Source organism: Haplochromis burtoni, unplaced genomic scaffold, assembly GCF_018398535.1.
Source record: "Haplochromis burtoni strain Fernald_Lab_line unplaced genomic scaffold, NCSU_Asbu1 Contig_5, whole genome shotgun sequence".
NCBI classification, from domain to species: Eukaryota; Metazoa; Chordata; class Actinopteri; order Cichliformes; family Cichlidae; genus Haplochromis; species Haplochromis burtoni.
The window spans coordinates 5,353,466-5,379,790 of record NW_024582366.1 but is presented as its reverse complement, the minus strand read 5'-3'; the positions used below and the strand labels follow the sequence as shown (position 1 = coordinate 5,379,790).

The following is a 26,325-nucleotide window of genomic DNA, read 5'->3' as shown; positions in this document are numbered from 1 at the left end:
TGCAAATTACTGACCTCTGTCATCATTTTAAGTGGGGGAACTTGCACAATCGGTGGCTGACTAAATACTTTTTTGCCCCACTGTAGAAGCTGCTCTTTTAGTTTCCTCATTTCTCTTGACTTCTCTCCGCTCAACCCTTTGTTTTTTCATCTGATCTCACCTTACTCCTCCTTTCACTATCTGACTTGATCCTCCACCTTAGTCCCCTTCTCCACCCGTTCTCATCTCCCTTGACCGATACCATTCTATTGATTACATCAACTTAACCCCTCACACGTTTGCCATTCTTTCTCTTCACGCCATTTGTCTTCTCCTTTCTGTTTTCTTTTCCTTACCCAGCGAAGATCTGATTTTTAGTCTTTTAATACCTGGAGGACAATGGAGGCAGAGGAGGTGGGTGGCTGAGTGTAAGGTGAGGAAAGAGAGACATCAGGTGCTGCCATAGCAACATAATTTTTTCATTCAGAGAAAAATATAGTCTTTACTTTTGTGACATGGAAGTAGAAATTGTGTTGACATTTCATCATCTGGTTGAGGTGTGTGCTTTTTTATTTTACTTTTCAAGCAGCATACCTGTTGACATTTGCAAAGAGTAGGTCGTCCTTGTGTTTTTCTTCTTTTTGTGTTGCCATTTTTTTTTATTTTCATGTGGATGCTTAGAGCCTCCCAGTTCCTTGTTCTTCTATTCTGAATGCACCCTATGTGACCACATTGCTGGAAAGAAACCACATATACCCATTTCTGAGCATGCATGTTTTCATTTCCCAATTTGCCATGCACCATGATGCTCGGCCATCTGTCTCAGCACGGTGACTAAATTCAATGCCAATATGTTGCAGGGTCATGAGAAAACAAACCGGAGCTGCTTTCCACATGATTGGACAAAGCGTAACTTAACCCATGTTGTGTAGCAAAAACAAAACCAAAAAAAAAGAAAAAGAATCAATCAGAGAGTTGCGCTCTCACTTAGAGCATGCAATTGTTAAGATGGTAGGCAAGATTCCCACTTTCTTGGATGTTGACTTTGAATGTATTTTAGCTCCCATGCTATACAACTAGCTCTTCATTCTGGCTGATTAATGGCAACTTGCCCGGTCAAGGGAGTGTCTCATGCAATGTAGGAAGCGGTAGTGCAACAGCGTGTGTGCAGTGAATAAATGCTGTACATTAAACAAATTCCCCCGCGCTCGTCTTGGCAGCCAGGCGTGTGGGAGTATTGCAGAATTTGGCCTCACATTTTTTTTCCAAGTGACACACAGGAGTGTATGCTCATGTGTGGAAACAGCCATATTTATTGTATATGTGACTTTTTCCCCCCAGAATCACTAAAACTATGCTATGTACTTGTTTTCAAGCCCATTCTGTGAAGCGCTTTGCACTCTTTCTGATATGCATGGCCACACAAACACATTACAGTTTCTCAGTATCATCTGAAAAAAAAAATTTTTACACACACATCCAATTTCTACTCTCCCTTGTGCTGTAGTTAGTATACCAGGGACTCCTACTGCAGCTAGCCTGTTAGTTGACACTGATTGGCCAGTGAGGGCCAGCCTGACCCCGGTGGCCTGTCAGAATGAAGGAGCATGTTGACGGTCAGCCGTCAAGGTAATAAAGCCCACAGAGGATGCTTGGAGATTGTCTACAGGCAGCGCCCAGTTCGTGAGACAGTGGGGGAGGAGGAGAGAAGTCAATAACATCAGGATGAGGACAAATAGTAGTCAGTGGAAATTTGGCATCCTTTCTTTTGAAAAAAAATGTACAAAGTTGTCAGATCAACAGAAAGTTTTGAGAGGACTCTGAGTGAGTAAATTACACAAAGGATTAACACTTCTAAATATAATTTATAGTGCTGTTCTATTTCAGCATCATGCCTCGATCACAGGTATATTTATATTGTAGTACGGTTGCTAATCAGATGACCTCTGATTCTAGTAGCTGCTATTAACATTCAGTCAATGATATCAACCAGATCCAATACAATTACTTTTAATAAGTAATCGTATTGTAACTTATTTACTGCCAGGTGAAAATAATTTGTTACATTGATTTCACTTTACTCTGAAACTTAGCCTATAATTAGTAGTTAACAATATGTACGCTAGTCTGCAGTCCCACACAACGATCCTAATGAGATCCTAATGAGAACGTACAGACGATCGTTCGTTTAAAATGTGCTGAAGTGTGAACACAAAGCAAAGCGATTGCCACTGCAATTTCTCCATAGAAACATGTAGAGGCAGAAATGGAGAATCCTGAGTCTTGTCACTGTTACCTGTTGATGATCCGGCTCTGGCTGCTGGGCTGAGATCGCCATAAAACTTAACTTTAAAATCACTCTAGGTTCTTCACCGACTTTGAGCTAGCATGCTGTCTATAAAGTTGATTGCAAAGATTCAGTGCTGTGTTAGCACTGTAATGCAGTTACTTCTGTCCTGGACACAACTGGCACTTTACAGTCACACTCTTGTCCTTTTGTGCAACGCTACTCCTCAAAAGCTGCAGATTTTCCTAGTCCCTGCACTGAAATCAGCTGATTGACAGGGAGCAAAGAGAATAGCCTTTTTTTGTTCTTTTGTTTTTGTCTTTGTAACCCAAGTAACAGCACAATTGAATCTGTAATGTATCCTTAAAGTGCTATTATTAATCAATTATACCCAACAAAGAGAGTGACACTGATAAACATGGTACAAAACTACTGCTGAAGTGCATTTGGAGAAGCTGTCCACATAGGACTTGCCATATCCACATGATATTGATCATGCCCATGTCGTGCTGTTCTTAATGATATTCATGTTGTTAGCTGAAAGTAGTCTCTACCCACGGGGTAATGATGAGCTCCTCTGACTTCTCACTTGAGATAACCTTCCTCAGCTGCTCAGTGGAAGTTCCTTAGGGTGGACTTACCCATATGGAAAAGAAATAGTAAAAACTTATATGTGAATACTCATGAAAGTGGCCACTTTCATGAGTAAATCATATAAGGCTTACATGATTTACTCATGAAAGTGGCCACTTTCTCATTACTTTCATACATTGTTTTAGTAAGTATCCAAAACATACAAGTTTCATCATATAATTTTTCAAGGGATCTTATATCTGTTTTCACTCTTATATGCTTTTCATACAAGTTTCACACAAGACAGATACAAACTTTATAAGATTTATATATATCTTTTCCATATGGGTATTGCTACCCACAGCTGCAGACCTGGCTGAGAGTAGACTGAATATCGAGTGAGGCTACAGTGAGGCCTCCAAATACAAAGAAACTCACAAAAGCACAAAACTAAAAATACATGTCAATATACGGTAGCACATTTAATATATATATATATTACTTATATATATATAAGAGACCTAGATATATATATATAAGAGAGAGAGAGAGAGAGAGAGAGAGCAGAGAAAGAGAGAGAGAGGAGCAGAGAACAAGCTCTGAGACATAGAGGCTGGGGTCTATCACACCAGGCAAGACCCCAGGTGCAGGCTGTGTAAAGATGCCCCAGAGACAATCCAGCACATAACAGCAGGGTGCAAGATGCTAGCAGGCAAGGCATACATGGAACGCCATAACCAAGTGGCCGGCATAGTGTACAGGAACATCTGAAATACCAAGGGCTCAGAGAAGAGCTCGAGAGGATGTGGAGGGTGAAGGTAACGGTGGTCCCCGTGGTAATCGGAGCACTAGGTGCGGTGACTCCCAAGCTAGGCGAGTGGCTCCAGCAGATCCCGGGAATAACATCGGAGATCTCTGTCCAGAAGAGCGCAGTCCTGGGAACAGCTAAGATACTGCGCAGGACCCTCAAGCTCCCAGGCCTCTGGTAGAGGACCCGAGCTTGAAGGATAAACCGCCCGCAGGGGCGTGCTGGGTGTTTTATATATATATATATATATATATATATATATATATATATATATATATATATATATATATATATGTTTTTTTTTTGTTATGCCTGAACATAAGTGTAATATTTGCTGTGTAAAGTTTTCAAACAGCTTGAAGGATAAATTGTGTGTCATCAGACACACAAAAATAAAAATGAATCCCTACAATTATATTTCATATTAAAACCATCAACTTATTCCATAAATGCAGTAGCCTGTTGTGCACGAGTGAATGTCAAAACAAGTATCAATCAAATTCGCACATGCATGCACCCACAGATTTGGACCAGGCTCATTAGAGATGTGAAGGAGAAAATGATCAAGAGAAGCCAGGAGGGACTTCATGCAGATTTGCACTCCATAGCTCTCAGGCAATCAGCAGCAAGCCTCCTCCTCGCCCGAGAACTGCCGTCCTGTGGTCACAAAAGGCCAAGAAGGGAGAGCGAGAGAAACTCATCACAGCATTTGTTGAATCCCCCCACCCACCACTTGAGGAGGTTGTTCATTTAGTAGTCCCTTTCATTAATGTTTCTCTGTCATTTTCCCTCTCTCTCTTTCCATCTACTTTAAAGGTACGAGCGAGTGAGTTGTAAGAAGCAGAAGAAGAAAAAGAAGCCACTGGAGCAGCTGAAGATATGAGGCTAAAAAGGTTTTGAAAACAACCCAGCGGTAAGTGGGCCCCTAAATTTTTGCACAGTGCACCGCCATTTTAGATGGAGCAATTATGTTTCCAGAAGCTGCCTCGCACCCTGCATAATAACTGATTTTACACTGGTGGGCACAAATTCATGCTTTCTAAATCCTTTTTCTTTTTGTTCTGCTACATCCTTCATCCACGTGTTCCTACCTTTCACTGCTTTTCTGTCTTCTTCTGCTTTTGCATACAAATCTCTGATAGTCACAGTGTCCCATAATCCCACGTGAATACGTTTTTCCCATTCATGTCCCTCTTGTCATTTTTTTAACCACTGCAGATATACACATTCTAGTTTGCTGGTGCCGTGTTGTTTACTATGTTTCGAACTAACAATTATCACTGAAAAAGCAAGGCTACGGCAAATTAACCTAACGGCCTAATTGAAAAAGATAATAGGTAATTTTTTTCTTGTTGTCTTTAATAGATAACCAAGCAGAGCAAAGGAAGCAGTTAATCAAAACTATAGAATATCTAATGATGTTTAATTAAGCAAATCGGGGCGCAGTATTGCCCGTTTATTTTGCACGCAGTCACATGCACAAGTGCAAGTTTATTGAAGTTTGGTTCAACTCCAACTCCAGTGTTTTTGTTTCCACGTCCTAATGACACAATAAACTGTCATCTTTCTTCACGCTTTGGGTGCACCCTGCGCTAAGCTCATCCATCCATGCTGACAGCCGTGCTAAGGCTGAGAGAGATATCATCTACCTGTCACTGCAGACTGGCACTGAGGAGCTCCTTCTCTACTTCTGCAGTTCTTTTCATTCAGTGAACGGCGCTGGTGACTTTCAGATCTGGAAGCTATCGCGCATCAATTTAGACATGTAATGTACCCTCCTGAATGGGGTTTATTTACAGGCTCATTCACTGCTCCACTTTGCTGCAGAATTCATCTGAAATGGCTTCTGCATGCATTTTTCAGTGAAACTTGTGTTCCTACTGTACAGAGTTTCCTCGTGATTATAGATTTCATCCCCTTTAATTAAAGGTAACGCCTGCATTTAATTCTAATTGCATAATTTTCTGTATTCTTGTTACAAGATGTCTTTGAAGGAAATTAGGAATATTGTGATAGCACATTTAGCAAATACACAGAGTGGCTGAGAAAAAAAACAACAACAGCACACTAAGCAAAGTGGTAGTTAGAGTCATTAATAAGTCGGTCTTTCCACATCTCAGCTGCAGGCCTCAGACCGTTTTTTCCCCGATTTTAACAAATTCAGAGGACTTTCTTACAAACGGTTACAGTATATTTTAAAAGGCTGAACATTAGGCTGTTTTTACATACTGCTCTTGGGGTGTAATATCACCATTTATTGAATTCTAACTGTACACGATCCACCACCCTATGTCTCAAGATGTTCATATTATCCATTCAAATATTGCAGCAGTAGGAAAAAATTTAAAAAGTCCCCCAGTTTAGTTATGAAACTCCCTCATCTCTATTGCTCCAGTCAGGGAATAGTTTAATTTCAAGTTGATAGATCAAATGTAGGTGACTCCACAGACATTACATACACTGCACACCACATTCTTATTTCCATATCATCGCCTGATTATTAGTGCTGCTGGCAGAGCAGAAGACATGCAGAAACTGTGAATGAATATGAACAAATGGGTGTCAGAGCACATGCAAGCCCAGACATAACCCTCGTCATATGCACAGGGACCCCTGCTTCTTGTCACCTTGCTGCCAGAGGCCACCAGCCTCATTAACAGCTGTATTTGGTATACTAAACCACGATGAGAGTGAAGTCTCGCTGCCCTGCTTCGTTCGACTGCAGAAAAGGTTCTGGAGGCAAGATGGCACATCTGGATCCCCCACTGTGGGCTCAACAAGCTGAAAACTGAGAGCGCGACAACAGTGTGTATCGATGTTAGATCCACTGACTGTGCCATTTGCACATCAGCATAACAAAAAACTGTATTTTAAAACATGTCCTCTGTGAATTAGTAGTTAGTAGAAAATTGCATTGATCTAATGGTCTTCCTCATGTTTCAGCTTCCTGCATCAACCATGCATCTATGTGGCTAAATGAAGGCATGAGTCAAAAACTAAGTCCAATCAAATTGCTGACCCTTCTGTGTTGGCGTTATTATTATTGATTACTTAAAATCGATTTAAAAGATTGGGAGCATCAATGAAAGAAAGCTGGAAAAAAAACAAGCAGCAGCTAAATATGAAAAGAAATCAGCAACTGTTACATTGTCCAGTAAAACAGGTCTAATCTCATCATTACTTTCAGTCTGAAATGTTTTGTTTTGCTCCCATGAACTGGTTGGTACCAGAAGGACTGAGTCGATTCCAGTATTGATGTTTGGAAAGTGTTCACTAAAGAAATAATACAATATTTCTTATGTGATTTTTTTTTTTTGAATGAGTAAATAAATCATCTTCTGAATGAGTTGCTCCTCTTCCACGGACAGCTGCAGTGACAGGTAGCCATGCTAATATAAATTTGGGGGAATAGGATGTTCAGAGGAGAGCAGCTCTGTTCACAGTTTGGAAATGATTTGACAATTCATTTACTGTTGTGAGCTTTTCAGTTATGACACTGCTGAGTACAAGGACACTACACTTTTCCTATTACCCTTGTCATAACTAAAAATATCACCTTAAATTGCAGAGAAATCCCAAAAGTGAAAATTCAGTTATGAAACTAAGATGGTTTTAGATTTTATTAACTAAAATTAGACTATTTTTACTACTGATTACAGTCCTTTTAGTCTTTTGTCTTGTTAGTGCTATATATAATGTGTTTCACACTTCAACAGTATAAGCACACGATGGGCCTGGATACATGTTTACAAAGTAATTGTGAAAGGTTTATGATGCTGTGAGAAACCAGGACAATGCAGTGATTGATGTGCTTCAAGTCTTTCATAAACCAAATCTAATTTTTAAGCATCCAGGGAAAATGGCCTTAAAAATCAAAAGCCATTTTATTTTGCCTAGTAAGCATCTAACTGGACAAAATAGCTATTTGTTTTCAAAGCTGCAAAACACTTCAGTTTGATTTCATTTGAACAAAGACGGGCACTGTGGGCCACCAGTGGGGCCACTTTGGCTAAAACTGCATGATCAACAGCAGCTATTTGCCCAAATTGGATGCGGCGTCTTTCGTTTAATTTTTGACATCTATTTCAGTTCACTGTTTTAAGTGTTTCGGTAATGGCTTGGCTGTGTTGCCGATTCAGTTGCCTTCCTCAGCAGGAGGGAGATGTGAGCTCCTCTAAGTGTACCTGAATTGGACAAATCCATAAGGCCTTTGCACCTGAATGAGCAGACAACAGCAACTGTTGGCTGAGCTTTAAAGACAGTTTCGAAGGAAAAGAGAGCAGTAGCTCTTAAGTGGCTCCTAGGATGTTAGCGGCACAATTAAACAAAGCTCTGCTAATCTTTACAGCTGGCGTCAAGAGGCACTGTGTTCTCTCAGAGCAGTGTTATCCGTAGCGTGGCACTGGTAGTCTGACAGGCTGGATAATGTGCCCTTCTGCCACCATCCTCTTCACAGCAGTGCTTTTACTACACAATTACTGTACTAGCAACAACCCTAATATACATCATAAAGAGTGGACCAAAAAATGCAGTGATGAATTAGCATCATTCAATTATGCACGCTCCAGTTATTTGTTGCGGCATTTAAAGAAATGTAAATTGACCTCGAGTTTTTTAGGCAATGAATCTGATTATGCTAGCACGTGTAATTTCATGGTATTTGGAAATGAAGGATGTTTTACTATATATTCTCCCCTCAGAGTGATGATGTGAAACTATGCAGTGTGGTGCATTTTAATAAAGGTCCTCTCTGAAACTCGTTAAGCTTAATTTCTTTCATCGCTCAATCATCAGCTCTGTCACAAGTTCTGGCAACCTGTTATGCTGAGTTTGGCTTTATAATTATGCAGCATTTCATACGTCCCCCGTGGCTTTGAATCTATACGCACTCAAAACTTAAGTGTCTCTCGTGATTTGCCAAACTGTGTAACAAAACTTAAACGAAGCTGATGGAAGAGAACAAACAACCTGCTGATATGAAACAAAGAAAATGGATATACAATTTAGGGTGGGGATGGAGAGATGCTATCTAGGTCTATTAATGCAGTCATTGCACTGTTGCCCCAGGATATAGAGCCTAATCCAGAGGAGTGCAAGTGAATGGGACTATGGCTCGGACTTGCCAGACCTACTTAGGTTCTGGTTGAGAGCACAGTGCTGTGTGGGCGAATCTATTCTGTCCTAGGCAGGGCACAGCATAAACATTGCCCAGGGAATGCAGGCAAGCAAGCAGGCAGGCATGCAAGCAGTCAAGCGGACAAGAGTAAAACTATAAGGATGGTTGCCTTTAATTTCCTTTCTACTGACTCCTCTCAATTGTCCGGGCCTGAGAGCAAGAGAGGGGAAAGAGAGAACAGTGTGTCCATGTGAGTGGAAATTACCTGTAGTAAAACCTTTTTTTCTCAGGCCTCCCTCACTAAAGTGTTTACTCTTATCCACCTTTTCCCTCTCAAATACTCTGACACGTGCATGCATGCGCACACACTCTGCTCTGATTCATCCAGTCGCTACCGTGAAGCAATGACTTGCCTGCTCACTTACTGTCTTAAAGTTATTTGCGTTTGGTCCATAGCACTCTGGCACTCTGACCTTCTGCCCCTGCATGTAAACAGAGTACCACTGCTCTCCCATCCACCACCCTGCCACTGCCATCCCCCACCTTCCACTACCAAATAAGGAAGACACAGCCACTGAGAGCCACCAAGTCGGTCAGTAAGCCCACTGAGAAGGCCATTAGAGAGCCAGCAAGCCAGCGGAGAGGTTGGTAGAAAACCACCTCTGGCATCACTCATCACTACTGGCCTCTATGGCTTTACCCGCCTCTCTGCGGTTTAGAAATACACACACACACTTATACACAAACACTCCCTGAAAGGTACACACATGCACTGTGACCTGAAAGCATTAAAAGCAGTCAAATACAGTACCCTCTGTACAGTGGTGCATATTGAAAGGCACATGCAAACACAGCACACAAAAATATCATTCAGTATAGATACAAATGAAATATACCCAGTGAACTACACATACACAGAGTAATGATATATTACTTCATTAAAAGTATGCCTACATACAACATAAATTATCAAATGGGTTCTCTCTGCAAGGCCTTCCTTTAAACAATCAAAGATGTGTTTTGAGATGTATATGGGCTATATTATTAAAGGTACTTGTGTATGCCAGCACAAAAACACTAAACATGCCACAGACATAAGACAGATGACTGTTACCAGAAATCACATTCTCAATTCCTTAAGTTTATTGCTAAGCTAGTGACATATGTCCATCCGCTTCCTCAACCACATATTCAGTTCAGGGTGGGAAGCAGGGACAGAAGATTATCCCACCTATAATAAGGCGAAGGGTGGAGTACATTGGACAGGTCACTAGTCCATTACAGAGTCAACACACAGAATTAGACAACCATTCACGCTCATATTGACACCTACAGCCAGTTAACTTAAATCTGCAGTAGGAAGCAGGAGAGATCCCATGCAGCGGTGCTCCTCAAGCTCATTCTTTCTGATGACAATATCTGCTAGAATTGGGACAACTTTTATCTTTTTCTTGTCAACCACCACTGCCTCTTACTTTTAAAATCCAAGCTTGACTCTTACATCATGCCATTGCCTGCTGGCCCATGTCAGAAGCATCTTTGCAAAGCCGACAACTTGGATCAGGTGGGCTGTAGTAGACTGCAGTACATTGGTTCTTGTGCTGCCATGGTCAGAGCCTCTATGTTGTCCTTCACACAAGCTGTTCTTAACCACTGGTAGATCTTCTTGATGCCACCCTCTTCCCCCATCTGCTAACACTAGCAGATAGAACCAATATCTTCCATGATATTTTCTATTCCCTAGTCATTACCATTATCATCTGTCTTCAGCTGGCTATGTAATTCTTATAACACTTCATCCAGGGATCTGGCATTTTTCTCATAAGTTCACCTATGCTCCTTGCTTCATCTTTGATTGTAGTTGTAACACACACTTATCCTTTGCATCCCTCTTTTCATTGCTTGTAGAGTCTCAGGGTGCCGGAACTTGAGTGGGATACTCTGTGCACTGTGAGGAGGTTTTATGCCTTGACATCAGTGGACTCTGATCACATCATATGTTCAGCTATAATTATTATAGCTATTTCAGATCCCTATCTGATGGCTTGTAAGCATATGTGTCTTGCAATATTCTTACTGTTTAGCACATAACTATGCATTCCCACTTATCCAGTCTGAGTTACATCTCGGTATCCTCTTTATGTATCCTGGTGAGGTGGATCAGTGAGTCAATGTTTGCTCACTCCAGGCACATAGCTTGATGTCATCCATGTATTGGAGATGGCTGATGGTCACTTTTTTCCTGGATCTAGATCTGTGTCTGTATACTTATTTGAAGTGAGTATAAGATAGATTCTGCACTGCAGAATCTATGTGTCAGCTTGTCAGTCATGAGCTTTTCAGCTCCTCACCAAGATTCTTAGATTAGGGAAACCAACCTTGAGTCATAGTCAGTCTATGCTCAGGTTAGGTTACCAATTCAAAGCAGCTTGGTGCACTGTTCAATCAACCACCAGTGTTGGGGAGTAACGGAATACATGTACCGCCGTTACGTATTTAAAATACAAAATATGAGCAACTGTATTCCATTACAGTTACCGTTTAAAAAGGTGGTATTCAGAATACAGTTAATTTGTTGAAATAAAGGGATTATACTGCAGTCTTTTCCTGTTTGATATGTTCGGTTATGCCCTCTCTATTTTTGGTAATTTCACGCCAATCCAAACAAAACACGCATTAAGAGGCTCTAATGCCTGTGTCTCAATCTCGCGTCTCATAATGACGTGAAGAAATATCTTTTAAAAAGAATTTAATATGAAGGCAAGAGTGTTACAAAGAATGTAGCCTCATGGGCAGTGTAGTCTGTGCTGCAGGGAGAATGGACTGCCATACCCGTTATGTGTCTGTGAGCGAGGGAGGGAGAAAAAGGAGAGTAGAAAATACGAGCTGTCAATGGGCAGAAACGGGAGATGAAAGCGTGTAAATATAATAATAACCACTGCAGCCAAAAAGAGTGCCTGACGAGCCCAGTTGTAAGTAAGCTATTAAGACTCGACTGTACTCTGTGTTCGCGCTTTCCACCGATACAATAAGTTCCGTTGGAGCAGCCTTTCAACGCGCTAGCAAAGCAGACCCAGACAACAAAGTAAAGCTAGTTTTCGGCTATGAGCCCGACACGGAACCTGACATATTAGCCAGAGGTCCCTTTACTACGATTCGGAGCCGCGGACCTGTTTTATATATGCGCGGAATCGTTTTCTATATGAGATTGCTGCAAAAAGTGCAGCCTTGCCTAATGTCAACCTACTGTTACTCATTTTATATTAAGATTTAAAAATCTAGTTGCTATTGGTATGGCGAGTAACCTTCACTAATAGTAATAAATCACACAGCAATAGATTATTGCTGTGTGCTCTCATTGCTTTGATCAGCTCTGAGTAGGTCTGTCCTTGTGCCATTATGCATTTGCAGCTGGGAGTACATCTTTTATAGGTCCTTGGAGAACAAGCCTTCTGTTCTCTTGGGTTTTACTTTTCTTCAGCCTAGCAGTGAAGGGTGTTTTTAGAGACTCAGTGGTGGACTTGTTGATGTCCTTTTTATCCATCCAGGCCTTTCTGCACCTCTTTTAATCGACTAATGCTCTTCTGGACTTGATTTTGGTTTTCAGGTTTCTCCTCCATGGGGGATTCTCTCTGCATATAATCTTGATTTTATACCCACGTGTCTCTAGGATTACTGTTGAAGTGGCATATATCAGCTTATTGGCTTCTGTAATGCTATCATGGGACATGATGAGTAGAGGGTGAATAACATCTGCAAGTATCTCTTCAGACGGGACTTTGACATTGGATCCGGGGAGTCTCATCCATGGTTGTGTACTGTATTTAGTCTGGCCACAACCTTAATTCACAGCTCAACTAAATTCACAGTTAACTGTCTGCTCAGTCTAGCAGGGAACTTGAAATTTACAGTTCGAGCAGGCATCGCGTAAGGCATTTGTCAATTTTACCAGATTCATAAGACAAAGAGGGAAAAAAAACTTACGTACTTACTTCTCTTTTTATGTCTTTGTACCTGTTTCTTTCACTCTCTCTGAATTTCTTTGGTTTATTTAACTGGACTTTGTCACCTGCATCCAAACGTCAGCCGAGTTCAACAGAGCTTGAGGGAAAACACACAGTGAGGAAGCCATATTGAAAGTGAGCCATCTGAAAGAATTTCACAAGATTGAAGGAAGGAAAGAGGCAAGAATAGGTCAGTGTGGCTGGTCACAGAAAACATTTCTGTATAGTTACACTGACTGAAATGTGTTACGTTAGCAAAAAAGACTATTGTTTAAGTTGTTTTTTCAGATGTCCTTTCTCCCAAGACTATAAAGTTAGATACTTAACACAAGAGACTTGACACGATGCAAGCTGACTGTGCAAAAACTACATCTGAGCCGTGAACTGCAATCATCAGAAGTGCAACTGAAAACACTCAACATCACATATGACAACAAAACCAATCAATTTCAGAAAGGAGCCTAATGTCAATACTGAGCTCTGGGGAATCTCATCCAGATAGTTATGTAGTTGTTTTTCTTTAGTTCTGTGCAGAAAAAATGGATGGATGGATAAAATCTGGGGGTAAAATGTTGTTAGCTGGGTAAAATGCACAAATGGAAAGAAATATAGCTAGACCTGTAATAAAGCCTGATCACACATGGGAGGAACACATTTTAGAGAATCAACAAATGCAACAAGGCAAAAAATTGTCCTAAAAATGCAAAGAAAGCAGACAGATTTATTTTCCGCTAGCAGCATGTAATTCATTGCACTCCCATTCCTTCTCTTCTCCCTGCACCCACCAAGCTCCTATCTCCATTCTCAAACTCCTGTCTATTGCAGTGCTCACTTGTGTATCAAGGTAATGAATTCATAATCTCTCTCAAGCTCTTTGTAGATCTCTATCGTGGAGGGAGATAAGAGCAAGCATCGTTGCTCTCTAATAGCCGTCAGTCTGCCTCTGTTCCCGCTTGCTCTGTGTGTGTTTGTGTGTACAGTATGTGTGTGCGTTGAGGAAATCACCCTTCACCAAAAACCCTGCACACTGTCCTCCATTTTGGCTTCCAGCGAAGAAGAAAAATATTCTAGCCTAGAGAGTCACTTATCAGCTAACTGTTGAAGCTACAAGGCGACAAATGTCTCTCAGAAAGAAGAGCGTTAAACACTGAGCACTGGTTCACTTCCTCTTGTTCTTCCAGCGCCTCAAGTGCACTAAAAAAAGCACACTTGTCAACCTAGCTGATAAACACTCAGTCACAGGGAAAGTAAATATCTGAGAGGGTGAGGCAGACTCAGTGTAACTAAACTTATGACAAAGGGTGGCTCTCGAGGGCCGACCGGACGTGCACGTGTTTTTAATTGTGTTTTCAGTAGGGTGATGAAATGTCTTCCATTTGAGCACAAGCTGGCAGTAAGTGGGCTGTCGCCTTCAGGGACAGAGTGAGCGATGGCCCGCTGCTATCAGAGGTGATTGTGTCTCAACCCTTAAGGGTGACACAGATGAACGAAAGGGAGCAGGGAGACAATAAGGAAGAAAGCAACCAGGGGATGGACTGGCAAAAGAAGCCTTGGAATTTGCGGTCAAGTGTCCCCTGTTTAATACACCAGACTGAAAACATATTTGAGAATCAACATTTTGTTTAAAAACAAGCTAATAAAAAAGGCAAGTATGTATGTGATGATGACTTCTATGAATTGTCATACAATGGTAAATTCTTTTAAAACTTCAAAAAAACATTTCAAGACCCCAGAAAAAAAGCCGTATCTAATTTAAAGTTAATTTTACCACTCTTCCTCTCAAAGTGTCCCATTATAGCTTCTGTGTTTATACTCCCTGGACCTTCTGATTAAATGTGTATATACACACTTTCAATTTCAACATGGAATTAAAAAGAGAATCAACTTTATTTAGCATTACTGTTAATGGGAGCTGGGTGAACAGCTGCGATCCAGAGACCAATGTGCAGTTTTTAGTGCACTTTAGTCCACAGTGTCCAAGGATGAAAATCGTACTGCAGTTCTTGAGTACAAACACAAATGTGCCTCCCCCAGTTTAAAGCTACATTGTAATGTCCTTTGGCATTTTGAGAAGAATATTTGGCACAAAGAACCTGAGGTTTGGCCACAGAATCACCCAACATACCTTAATTGCCAGATTGATTCCCAAGACTCGCACTTCTCCCTCGAAATTATGTTCAGATTGAAGTGCTGCCATTTTGATACAAAAGAGAAGATCAAGGGCGGCATTCAAAGAAGATTTTGATTACACCTAGTATAAGTGACGTAGTTTTTTTGTACTCTGATATACTCCATTCACACTTGAATGTTCAATAGGTCCCCTGTAATTGGAGCTATGTTGGTTCCTGCTCCATGATCCTCTGTCCATGATATTTTAAATATATTAAAAATAATATGCCAGATAAGCCATAATACAAAAAAATTTAATATTTCAAATACTTAAATAGATTCATCACTTTTAAAAAATAAAATCATCACTTTTAATATTTATTGTACCCATTTTTGGTACGTCTGACTAGTTAAACTTCGGAAATGGACTAACCAACCTGCAATGAGATTCTAACGTCAAAACCCAAGGCTGAAAAGCCCTGTTCTTTAGTTGACTCTGTTTATTCTGGGCACATAATGCCTACTCCAGGGGTCGGCAACCTTTTTGATGATGAACGCCGTCTAAAATTTCCTCAGAAGTCAATGTGCCATATGATTGCATTAGCAATAAATTTAATAATGCTCTATATGAACAGTTACACACTATATAAAACAACTTTACAGAATTATATTTGTTCGCAGCTGTCAGCAGCTGTCAGCGAATAGTTATCAGCTATTTTGAAACAAAACAGCAAATGAACTGTACAACAGAAAATGCAAATGCTATTTATGGTCTCCTCACAACAATGATAACAAACACTGTTGTGACAGTGATGTACACTGTCTTGTTGGTATATGTGTGGTTTCTATACATTTTACATCATATAAAAACTTTGGTTGTAAGATTCAGATAATTATTTATTAAAAGCTAGACATTTTAAATGAGAATAAGAAAGAAAAGTATTTCTTTGTGCCTCTCTTTCCCTGTTAATGCCCTACCTGGCCCCCTGGCAAAACTTTGGGTAAACACATGAATAAGACAGGGAGACAAAATAGGCATATAAATATAGCTGTGGTCAGAAGGTTACATACACTCATCATGGATATAAATGCCATAGGAACTTCGGACTTTTAATGATTTCTTTGGACTTCTTTTTGCAATAATTAAAAGATTGTACAAACACAAATTGGATGCACATGTTTAAAATTAATTAGGATTCCCCCCCAGTATTTGGTTAAATTCCTCTTAGCAAGGCACACCTTGATTAGGCCCTATTGGTATATTTGACCACTCCTCTTGGCAGTGTTGGTAGAGCACATTTAAATTAGTTGGTTTGGTTTGGCAGCTTTTAAGCATAGTCATAGTGTACATACTGTAGGTATGCGTAATTCAGAACGTCTAGAAGAAGACTGTCATCCTTAGATGAGGGGAAATTGTTTAGGATGTTCAAAAACACTCCAGGAACCATTTAGCCTCATTGTGCTTTTTTGGTTAAGAAGGGTCTACCTTCAAGCTCCAATCCAGCTTCACATCTAAGAAGTGAAAGTTCATGTTTCTGCACAACAAATGCCATCTTAGCCAAACCTTAACCTTATTAACCTCCTAGGACCTGGCAAAAAATCTGGTAATTCTTTGTTTTTACATTCATCGGGCCCCAATATGCCTAAATATCAAAGAGAAATTAAAAATGCATGCCGTGGAAGAGTTCGGATCTTAGGAGGTTAATGTACCAACCAGTTCACAATAAAGACACACAATCTTTATTATGAATATAAATTCAGGAATAACCATTCTTCTGCTTTTTTTTTTTTGCATGCAAGCATTATCTGTTTGACAACATTGCTAAGCAGCAATTGTGATGAGGATCACCTTCCTTCACTTGGAAGCACAGCAGCTGACAGAAGGAGGGCAGCAGTTTCAACAAGGTTCACCGCTTGTTTCGAGGATCTTCAAACAGTACATGCTGCTATGTGATTCGGAAACAAGACGCAAACGATTAAACGCTCTCCCCCGAGCACTTGCCACATCTTCCGCTCTTTGAATTTACATGGCATTTATGAACACTCACAAGGAAAACAGAAAAAGCGGGAGTGGGATAGCTGGGGAAGAGGACTCCGGGAGTGGAGGAGTCTCATTATTCTGTTATGGATTGCACATGTCAGGCAGTAAGTGCTCTTTTTATCCTTCCAAAGCACTAGCCTCGGCCACTGAGCGCATTTCCCTACCCGAGTGAAATTTACCATGTTAAGGCTCACGCCACCAGGGGAATGGTGGTGAGAGCTCTGGGTCGCTGTTAAGATTTACCGCCTTGATTAAATAAAGGGCTCTGGTGTGAATAAGAGGCTGAGGGAGAAATCTTCGTAACATAAACACATGTTTTATACTCAACAGTAAATTGATTAGACCCCATCCTTACACAAACACACACACAGACTTTTACACCTCTTTATGGTGTGCTACATGTCACACTGGGTTTTAAACAAAGAACAGAAAGGGGGCAGTGGAGGATTGCTTGTGGCTCAGGGTGGCTTTCTGCCAGTACACAGAAAAGATGTGTCTTCTCAAAAGGGCTTGTTCCCATTTATTACTGCCTGCATACCTTGAAAAGTTCACCCAGGAAAAAAAATATTATTCCTCTCTTTTTATTTGGGAAGAAGAGGACTCTTATTTGATGCAACGCGCTTCACATATTGTAACACTTCCCAAAAAAACCCTTTTAAATTCAGTCTCATGTTCTTCAAATTTCCAGCCTTTCCTTTAGTCCTTAAAGCTCCAGGAAGGTGCTTTGCCATAATTAGCTGCACTTTGCTGGGATAAAGCATTTTTTTAAACCCACAGCGTAACATATGACAGTCTGAAACAAAGCAAAATGTAACTGGTTTTAGCCAAAGACGGAGCAACAATTTTCAGTTTGCAAAGGTAGGTGAGTATGGGGTCAGCTGATTGATGTGCCTCCAGTGTGTGTCTAGGCTCCCTGCTGGATATAGTGGACACCAGCTGGCACTGTTCAAATTCAAATCCTACAAGCCAATCAGGATTGCCTTTTCAACTAAAAGCCAATGTGATTGGGTGACACTTTGTTTCTACGGTGTGTGTGTGTGTGTGTGTGTGTGTGTGTGTGTGTGTGTGTGTGTGTGTCACACTTTATCACAATGGCAACACTTATTTCGACTTTTTCACTGGTCACTCTAATACCAACCCGCTAATACAGTTTAAAATAACTATGCTGATCGTTTTTGCAGGTTATGTGGGCTGATCTACACTGAACATCCACACATATGGAGAAAAGGTTAATTTGATCTACAGTTAGACTAAGAACGGTTTTACAATAACCTATGCTCTTCATGTTGTTAAAAGCGTTCCATGTAAATGCATGTGTTTGCCTCTTCTTAGTCCTGCCACTGCAGCCCAGATTTGTAAACCCAAAGATCAGCAGCAGTAACTCGTTTCGTTACAGGCCACTTTGTGTTATGATTTCCTACTAACGTGCATGAACGCACCACATGGTGCGATTTACGATGTAGGAGAAGTCAAGAGACGAAGTTTATGAGGCGGCATTGAACGCAGCACAGGACTCCCTACGTTTTTTTCCCCCTCCGCTTCATAGGGGAGGGAGAATGTGGGGGGCTGTTTGACTCCTGTCTCCCCACCCCCAGCCCGTACGGAGTGGCTTTAGGAAGAAAAGAATCCAAACCTGCAACTCGGAGATAACGAGACACACACCAATAAAGAGATACACGTTTGGAGATCCGCGCGCGGCGGTGTCGCGCACGGATTATTATAGGGCATTTTATTTTTCTTTCACTGAGGAGATTCTGGTTTGGAGCGTCTGATCTTGGGGGGAAGGAATACAAATGTACGGAGAATAAAAGGAGTATTTCATACATGCTCTCTTCGCTAACAAGTGACTGCCGCTGGAGAAAGTGGAATATAGTGTTTTTTTTTCTGCCGCAGGAGATTCAACGTAACTGTTTTTATTTGCTCTGAGGGAACTGACCGCTTACCCCAAGCATACGGATTTAAAACCTGTCCCCAGGGGTGGGGGGGATAGTCTCAAAAGTACTTTTCTCACGCCGCTGAAGTGAGTGCAACTTTTTTCTCCTTCTTAATTCTTCTTAATGCTTGAAATCAGTTCAGGTGAAAGGTGCGAGACCTAAGAGTGGGCTCCGTCTATATCTGTATGTTTATATATTTTCAGCTTTGCTGTGATTTTGTATCTCAGCTCGCTGGAGTAACCAAGAAGAGATGCTAATTTTAGTCCGTTTTTTCTCTTTCAACATGCTTTTATAAATAAATCTTCCGTGAATAATTTTGTTTTAACGTTCAAACTGAAAAACAAAAGTTTAACATCTTTGTTTTTTAGTGAGCTTTCTAACGATGGGGCTCTGCTTCTGTAGCATCTGAAGATAAAAATGCTTCTGTTACTCGCTCGCCTGTAGAGGGTAACCGTTAATCAGTAAGTGTAATGCTTGGCAGTATAGTCAAAGTAACGGAATATATAAGTATTTTGATAGTACTTAAATGTTTAAGTAACTTTCCTATTGAAAGGTTAGAGTGTGTTAAATGGTTACTGTAGGATTTACATTAAAAAGTACCAGGTGCCTTTTAATACCCCTCCAACACTATGGCAGTGTGAAAACGTATGGATAGTGGAATCATGGTTTGGATACATTTCCAGGCAAGACCTTTGATGTTGTTCTTGTTCCTCTTATCATCCTCCTAATCATCACCATTAATATTATTTGTTCAAGATGATTCCCAGGACATCTTCATTTTTATAACATTTGAGGCTAAACCTTTTCCAAGGCAACGACCTTCACCAGAGAACAATGTCACCCTCCTCACCCCCAGTGCTCCCACTCTAAAAGCAAAAAAACAAAAGATTAGTACCTCTGCTGCTTTTTTAAATGGATTGTGTGGAAAATATGAGCTCAAATACAGAGGTTTTGATTCTTGATGTTAGTGGTTATTGAGGCAGTGAACTATGTGGGAAGTTTTCAAAGTTCAGAGGTGAGATGCGCCTTTGCTCTGAGGGAACGAATTCAGTCATGTGGACCTGTTATTGCTACTTACAGAATGTTTTATCCCATTTCACTTCTCGCTTCACTTAAGACAATTTTCCAATCTGATGCATAATTAATAAGCTCTGTTTACTCAAGCAAAAAAAAAGAAAGAAAGAAAGAAAACACATGATAAACCCCCCTTTTTTGTAAATCAAACTCATCAGTCCTGCATTCCAGCATTCAATCAGCCTGCTAACTCAAATAAATAAACCCATTTGTCTTATGATGAGAGTCACATGTCTATTGTCAGTAGCAAGAAGGAGTCTTGTCCTTTAGAGTAATTGGACAACACGTAAACCAAGACGCTGCATGTCAAGTGTGTTCTGGATTCTTAATGTGGCTTTAATTGAACAATTTATCACCCCTGATCACTGTCAAATAACTGGGCAAGAAAGACAACAGGCAATGAAAATGCCAAGGATTAAGCTGGCAGGCATATCCCACTAAGCGTGACCAGTGTGTCTGTCACAGCAGCATCTGCAATGTGCTGTTTTATTTAATTTAGCCGATTTATTTATTTTTTGTATATAGAAATCACAAGTCAGTGCCTGCTTGAGTGGCACTCTCCTAAGAAGTGGCAACGCATAGCGGGGGAAGGAAGGGGCCACGAGAACATTACATCCTTGAAAAACTTCTTTTATTGGACCAAACTTTTGATTTCTCCCCGGAGCTCCTTTCCCTACACTTGGAAGAAAAGCTAATTGAATTGTGCCCCGGATATGATGCTTTTTTTTTCCCTCCCCCAAGTATGGAGGTCTTGCAGAAGTGTCCTCCTCAGGGTTTTGAAATTCATTTCCTTTGCAATTTATTACTTTCTGAGCTGTTTTTCTTTATTTCCCCTACCTCAACAGTAGGGTGTATTCTCTCCATTTTTGAAAGCATCAAAGTGGAGAAGAGAGAGAGATCCAAGATAGCTACAGGCGTTACATGTGATGAGTTATTCAGCTGTGTATTTTACTTGAGGTAATTGAACTTTTTAATCGTCTTTCTTTAATATTTTTTACATTTTTGACACACGACCGGCTTAAACACTGTGGTAATCAATTTCCATAGCACAAGCAACACTCTTGATGCCTTAAGACACTTTTATTGTTTGACTTTCCAAATGTGGTGCTGAAATTGAAACTCACAACCATCAACATCTTTTCAAGGTTTTTTTTTTCTTCTTTTAAAAAAAAGAGTCTATCTGTTACTTGCAAATACAATGTTTATTTTTGATCCTGGGGTGCAGTCGATGAGTGCTTGAAGTTTGTCACCCCCGATGCATCGGGGTATATGAAAGTATATGAAAAGCAGGTACATTATCTGGAGGCCAGAGATCACTAACCTCAGCCAAGGCCAGTACTCAAATTAAACATCATCATTTATTTAAAAATATTGTGCGGACACATTGAGTAGCATTATACATCAGCCCACAATTATGCTTATTACAACCCTGCAACACGCTTACATTCTGAAGCAACCGATGTTACTCACACACTACCATAAGTGGGGCTCATTAATGAAGTATTTCTACTGAGAAACCAATGTAAGTCGTCCATTGGTTGACTAAGGAGGCATGGTAACATTTGTTAGCTACTAGGCCCCCCCCCTTAAACATCGTCTGTTATGCAGCTGTCTGCTACACAACCTCTCAAGCTGGTGCTGATGTGACTAAATTTCCAGGATATACACCAAAATGCATTAAGATGTTTCTTTGCCCATGTGCCACCTCTAGTCAGTTTAATGAAAATCGGCCTAGCAGCATTTGCATAATCCTTCTCACAGACAAATAGACAAGCTGGTACAAAAACATAACCCCTATGGTAGAGGTAATAAAAACTGTGACCCAGTTCCACTGGCAGCCACACAAGCTCATGCCTTAATACTCCCTCCACCATGTTTGACAAATGATGTTGGACATGTTTAGATTATGAATCCTTCCTTCCCTTCTCTTCTTAACATTCAGATAAGTTTATTTTAGGTTCTCTAAGAACTTTGACCTTATGATATACCTTTTGATATGCCTACCTCCGTAAGAGGCTTCTTTCATCTTATGGTTTTGCTAAGGCTTTATTTTTATTTTTTAAATAAAAATCAAACAGCAGAACCTGAAAAAAATACTTTGCTTGTTATTCATTTGTCTCTGTTTTAGGCTGTAAAATAAAGCAGACTTATCAGAGAGGGAGAGCTTTGTTAGGCTCTCACTTTGATAGACTTACTTTTGTCAACACCTCTTTGGACTTTGTGCATTACCACCGTATTTAGTTTCATTGAACAGCTTCTAAACACAGTTAGAACTATCCCACACCATTTGTCATGATGAAACAAGGAAACTGTCCACACATGTTCAAGAACCTATTAAAACACAGACAGTGTGCAAAAAAATGGCTCTAATTCCTCACATTTAATCACCTTGAATTAAAGTTGGTTGGTTGGACTTTATTTACTTTACTTCATTTGCAAGGTTGTAAAATATTTAGCAGTTATGACAAAACCAAAGCATCAATCAACGCATTTATTTTACTCAAGAGGACACAACGATATCACACACTTAATTTGTCTATTTTTTTAGGCTTTTAGGACCACTTTCTTACTAGCCTGTGCCCTGTTTATTTTATTCAAATCCAAATTAGCAGAGTTTTGGTGGCATCGAGTGCTTTGAAATTATTCACATTGCACTTGACGCAACAACACAGTTAATAACAGCTGCTCTAAAGTGACTGTTGCGGTAGAGAGAAAGAGAGAAATGCGGCACGTTATGCAGAGGCGCTGTTGCACTCACAGCTAATTGTGTTTATTCATTTTAATTTGCTCCGAGTGCTAAATCAGTGCTCTTCTAGCGACACGAGGTGCAATTAGCTCGACTGTGAAAACAGGAGGCAGTGTGTCTTCTAAAGTGTCCCCTCCTCTCCTCTTTGATTTGTGTATTATCCATCCTTTGTCCTTCACATTTCTTCCTACTTAACCAGGCTGGAAACGCACTCGATAAAAGTAGCATCTAACCGCTTCATAATGTGAGCGTCACCGTGCAAGCAGTGGGAAGATTACATAACTTGTCGCAAAACTAAAATTCAATTTGTTTTTAGAAAAAAAAGAGGTGTCATTGGGTTTTTTTGCCAAGTTATTGATGGGTCATATATTAAGGAGATATACAGTTTAAGGAAATTTTAATGCATTAAGGTACTTGTTTTGCAGGTAAAGTGTTGGGTAAAGGGGTCACATTTGGGCATTGAACTGTAGCCTATTAGTTGTATGGTTTCACTAATAATAAAAAGTTATTACTGAACCCTCTTAGCCTGAAACAGCGATATATGCCTATAAGTCTATGTTCGTATACAACTGTAAGACAAAGCAGACTGTAGGGCAAGATAATACATGGTGGCTGTGTAAAGGCAAACAGCTCTTTATGTTTTTGGCACTCTTTGTTGTTTTGTTGCATGATGAATGTTTGCAAAAACCCCACAGCATATCTTTGTCCGCATCGCTTTTTCTGCAATGTGTGGTGCACTGCATTACATACCATGTACCTGTTTTTGAGTTTTGAAACAAGTCAGATCAGACCTCTGTTTGTGCAGGCCCAGTTACCAAGAAACACCTTCTGCTTTCCTGAGAGAGAGAGAAAAAAAAAATAAGATAAAAAGATAAGTGCAAACTGCAGGTTGGAAGTTTTCTAGAAGATCTCTTCAATTCACTGGATCCTTCTGTTTTCGACTTGTCCACAGGTGGAGACACGCGAGACTTGTGATTTGCAGAGAATGTTTGACTATTCGCTCAGACACCATTGTTTGGATGCCTTAGGTCTAAAGTTTGTAGCTCAATTCCCTTTAGAATTTTGTTCTGAACTGGCGGGGAACCCCCAAAAGTCACAGTTTACCCACCAACTGAAGTTTAAAGGTTACCACTCCAAAGAAAGCCATCAATGGATTTGAACAGAGATGACACGGGTTGAGAGGCATGGGGCCAGATAAGACAAGGCTGTGATAACGTGTGTGAACTCAGCAGCATTGATCTGTTTCTGGCTGACTTTAAGTCCCCTTTGCATCTTGGCTGTCTCTTGGGCTCCTCTGGTGTTTTCTCATCCTTGGTTTTCTTCATGCCTCTGTCTTCTTCACTTAATTTGTTTCTTTCCCTCAGAAATCATTCCCCATTTTTCCTATTTAGTTTTCTGGCTTTTGACACAACTCCAAACTGTCCAGGTGTAAAATACCAGGGATTAAGATAAGATTCAAAACTCTTCTTTTTCTCTATGTGTCACTCGTGCATATTTGAATCTGTATGTCACGCCTTTTCTTTTTTCCTGATTGCATTGCTTTTTTTAAATTTATCATATCATTGGCACATTTATACCTGAATATTATATTTCCTAGAGATATGCCTTAGTTGGAGAATGTGCAGTCATATTATTGTGTTGTATGCAGAGGTGAAGGTAGACTGTCATGAACGTACTAATCTCTGCCAGACTATCTGCTAAAGCTTTTGAGAATACATAAGCACACTGCAACCTCCCCAGCTTCCTGCCCATCCCGTTTGGTTCCACCAGGTTTTAGAAAAATGATTCGCTTCAGCTCCTTCTGATGAAGTGACAGTAATCTGCTTTTGACTACAAGCGGGAGCAGACCTTCTGTTGATGCCTGCTACTTTCTCATACAGTTCAGTCTCGTGTAAGATGTAACACCCTTGAACAAGCAAAGCGCCTGAGAGAGAAAACTGTACTAGACAGAGTTTTTACACAAACACCAGTTTACTCTCATTTCCCTATGGCCCTGAACCCATCCCCTTTTATAGTTATAGAGTTAATGTGAACTCCTGCCTCATGGTGAGAAGTAATTAACAGTCTGTGACAGCCTACAAATGGGTGTGTCTGGTCCTGTCTCTCTGCCTGCATCCCCTATGGGGGTCTCCTGATGCTTGCTGTTGGGCTGTTCCTATGTTAAGTGTGATTACCAGCTGGCTTCTCCCAGATTGATGCACTGAGGTTCCCCTTGGGGTGTCTGCCTCCTTCTCGTCTTTGCAAAATAAGTCTGGCAGGAAAGGCTGTCCTGTGCCCTGGCAGTTTGACCCCTGTGAGGTTTTACACAGGGGTGGTAGCCTGTTTATGTTTGTGTGTGTTTGGGGAGGTTAAACCTGACGGATTCAAACAGGTTGCAGTTAGCTCATTTAAACCCTGCTCTTGTAGGCCATTCGATGGGGCACATTTGACTGTCTGCACAAAACATCTGAGAACTAGTTTTAAGAAACAATGTAGTTTGAGTCAGTTTGTGCTTTGTAAGGTAAAAACTTTTCTAACACTTCACCAGGAATGTGTCTACCATCTTGTCTGTCCATTTAAGAATGTTTTAACTTAACATACTTAATGTCTTGTTGCACTCAGCATTCATAACCACATTTAATTTCGCTACTGGTGCTTTGCTGAATGGACAGTCTAACTTGTGCTTCACTGACAAAGACTGATTGATTTGTTAATGTTCTGCATCGTCCCTCCATTTCTTACAAGCAACCAGCATGATGAGACCAGCTTTTATATAAATGTGCCAAAATCGAACTTTTTTGCATTTGGATCAAGCTTTAGCTTGAGAATAATGCTGCAGCATCTTTCTTCTGAAAACAACCTGGATTTGATGTCGAAAAGGCTGCACAATGCACACACAAAATCAAAACAGTATGCAGTTATTGTTGCATTTATTGCTAATTGAAACCGTGTTAGTGTATTCATGCAATAGCAGAGCATTGTTGAACCTTTTTTTTTATTCTAAGGGTCACAGCTTTAACTAATTCATGCCAAACATGGGCTTATCCCAGGTTGTTGCCCCAGTGTGGTGTTGTAATGAGATGTGAGTGGGTTTGTGTGTGCATGTGTGTGCTAAAAAGCTGTTAATCCGCTGCTGCTTATTGTGCAGACACAGAAAGCTCAAGGCAAGATGGCTTGGCACCATTCAGATGACTCACCCCCCACCCCCACCCCCATCACCACCACACCCCATCTGTGTCCCCACCACTACCACCACCACCACCCCATCCTTTTGTTCCTGCCCTCTCCACCACATGCACAACCTCACCCAAACTTTAGGGGACATCTGTTACAAGGGGAAAAGAGAAAAGGAGCGGAAAGGGAGGGAGGAGGAGAGCGCAAGGAGGTACTCTTAGCTAAGGGGTGGCGGGTGAGGGATGGAGGTTGCAGAGAAACACGTGTAATCAGGGTAGTGGGGGTTGTCATAGAGTAGAGAAAGGGGAGTGGGGTAGCTAAAGAGGAGTAGGCAGATAATTGATGGATGGAAGTAATTGTGTGTAATGCAAGCAACGAAACATGGGCCTCTGGGAAAAAGAGAGATTGAGAGGGAGAAAGAGAGGAAGCTAGTGAATTGCAGTTGGGGGGGGGGGGTTAAAGAGAGGAAAGGGAATAATGAAGAGAGGCAGTGTGCAAAAA

The 26,325-nt window shown here is 40.8% G+C and overlaps 1 protein-coding gene across 15 annotated transcripts in view; it reads left to right on the top strand.

Moving 5' to 3' along the window:
- The window catches only part of ptprsa (protein tyrosine phosphatase receptor type Sa), a 232,428-nt gene that overhangs the window by 44,506 nt on the left and 161,597 nt on the right, over positions 1–26,325 (top strand). For 11 of the 15 annotated variants that reach the window (XM_042222769.1, XM_005920890.2, XM_042222779.1 and 8 more), the window contains exon 2: positions 4,464–4,560. The gene's annotated coding sequence lies outside the window, so the exon portion shown is untranslated. Of the gene's footprint in view, positions 1–4,463; positions 4,561–15,820; positions 18,938–26,325 lie in introns of those variants that run through there. The other 4 variants (XM_042222772.1, XM_042222809.1, XM_042222810.1 and 1 more) reach the window with 4 other exon arrangements.